Below are 2,961 nucleotides of genomic sequence, written 5' to 3' on the forward strand. Positions count from 1 at the left end.
GTATGGTTGTAAGACAAGAAGGATCAGTAACTGTAGACATACAGTATTTTGTGCTCAATAGCATTATTTTGTAACAATTTTAACTTTTTAAATTGTCAGAAATGCATTGGCTGACTCTTGTATTGCTTAAAATAAATACATAGCTAGCATGTTATGTATATAACCACAATTACATTATATTGTACATTGCATTTAAGAGAAATATAATCCAGGGAGTTCTGTGCATACAAGCGGCCTAAAAAGATTAACACTTTATTTAAAATTTGATAAAATGTTTAAGGTTTTAAAACCTTGTGATGAAAAATACTAGAAAGATTTTAGTTATGTTACAAATAACCATATTTGTTAAATTCATGACATTAACTATTGACAAAAAGTGTTGGTGTTAGTCTTGGGTATCTAATGTACAATTACGTCACATTACACATATTTAAAGATATCCATAATATAAATTATAGTTTTGTGATTATACTGTTGCATTTACCATGGTACATTTTTAAATGAGAGTTCCTGCTTTGATAAGATATTCAGTTTATATTTTGATGGTTTTTAACACAAATATAAACCAGCATACCATAACCTTGACATCTGGTCTTGTGAATACTGTACTTGAGGTGTCCTGCTTTTCTCCTTTATTAGATCCCACATGGAATATGTGAACTGGGAATTATTTCAGGACCTTGACTCCTGAATGTGGTGCTTAGTTTTATTGTAGACAACTTAAAAGCTTTGCCTGTAAGGGGTAAAAGTCCAATTTATTAGATTAAGCAAGACAGTGTTCACAATGAAAATTCCTTCAGGTGTCAGCAAGTGTACAGCAGATGGCCCTATTGGAGCATATATATGTAAAGAGACATAACAAAATAACGGGAAACATCTGTAGAGAGAAAGACATGTCCGTTGTTTTTATTAGCCTACTTGTGAAAATGTACTTGTGCAAATGAATGATTATATCATCATTATACCACAAATACCATTATTCATTCTTTTTAAATAATGTTTTCCCCTTCACTTTTAGTAACAGGGTTACGCTACAGTATATGCAAGCGTTACGACGTCAGTCCTTCACCAGTAGATGGCGATGTGTGCTACACGGAAGTAAGTTGCGAGATGAACTAAAGGTCAACAACACGTTTGCGATATTAAAGGTACACACTTAATATATTATTTATAAAATGTTGTTCTGATTTATTACCCGTTAACTGGGAGCCTCACAAGGCGAATGCTATGCGAGGAAGCTAAAGCTAAATGCAATGAACAAACATTTAAATGTTGAATATAAAAGACGTAGTGTACAAATGAACAGCGTATTTCCAGGTGTAAATTCATTCCATGATTTGAAGGACGAGCTTCTTTCTTGTGATGCCAGGAGCTTGTTAATGTAATGCAGATGAGAGGGATGTGTGAGGTTGAAAACAGGCCAGGGCAGGAGCACAGGTTGGTTTGTGTGTTAGGGAAGTTTTTTTATTCAAGAAAGAGTTGGTTTGAAACAGTGGCAGGAAGTCTATTTCTTCATAAAGTCATAAATTAAATGTTTTACACGCCTTTTTTAATTTCTTATTTCCCCATATTGTCTAATGTGGAATATGAACTTACTTACAGTTTCATTGAAACATAACTCATGAAAATTTTAAACAGAAATGCATTCGTCCTTTGTGTGTTTTTCTTAAAAATCATCACATTAAATAAATGTTCAAATCATAACGGGAGCAGTTTTTTTATCTATGCACAATTTTAAGTTTTCCTGAAATTTCACTTTTTACACGTTCACTAGTTTATTTATAAAAATCTATCATGACAGAGCAGTGAGAATACATTCACTCACCTTTGTGGAGAACACACTACAACTTTGGGGCATGCACACTATGTTAAAGTGAAGACAAAAAGTTGTAAAGCTTCATAGATTCATGAAATAAAAGATATATGTTTATTTTCATGGACTTATGGTTTGGGGGAAAAAAGAGATGAAGTGAGATGAAGACAAATGGGTGTCATGAACGTGAAACCTCGATCCATTTCTCCAATCTCTGCTCTGCGTGTTTTGAGGAAATCGTTTTTAATGAGTAGTCTATTCATTGCAAATGTGTCAAAATCTTATGAAGTTAAAACTCCCTGGTGACCATCTCAGAGTTTGGGAAAAGACAAAGTGAGAGCGAGACAGATAATAATTAGGTGCTTTCATGACTAGAGCCATTTAGAAGAAAAGTGCTTCATTAAAATTGCATCATAATGGCTGGAGGCAGACAGGCGGCTTGCTGGGGGTGATGGGACATCACAATCTTATAGGTTCTTTAACTAAAGGCGAGGAGACTTAAGAATACGATCAAGTATTTAGTTTGAGCGGGAATAAGAGATAGACTGCAGTGTTGTTAAAGAAACTAGTTCTTACTGTTCCACCGTCCAGTACTATTATATTCAGTATTCTGTTTGTTATGTTATGTTAAAATAATATATTTGTATTATGATTAATGATAATATATTAATAATGTGACAAAACAATAAAAATGAGAGCGATGTGGCGTAGTATCCCCAATGCGCGATTTACCGAATCAAACGATGAAAAACCGAATAAATCTTCATTTTGTGTAATAATAATGAATGAAGACATTAATCACAAAGCGCTCATGGAGCAGAAACCAGTGAATGAAAGCGCACAAACTGCATCGCCGGTCATGACCACTAGGTGGCAGCACGCGCAACGCCGCTGGAATCACGTGCGTGTGCGCTTGGAAGTTGCCCGTGGAGGACATGCAGCAACATTGTGATGGGCACACACATAGCCATAAAAGTGCAGACCCCTACACACGAAGAGCACCGAGAGGAACTTTGTTCGGGGCGCGCAACTTATCCAAACGCGACAGAGAGATGAGAGTCCGTCGGAAAGACGCGCGCCATCTATTCCGCACGGAGCGCCACGCGCGTTTATTTTGTTAATTGAGAAAAGTTTCATGAAGATATACA

Source organism: Barbatula barbatula (assembly GCF_947034865.1).
Source record: "Barbatula barbatula genome assembly, chromosome: 8".
NCBI lineage: Eukaryota > Metazoa > Chordata > Actinopteri > Cypriniformes > Nemacheilidae > Barbatula > Barbatula barbatula.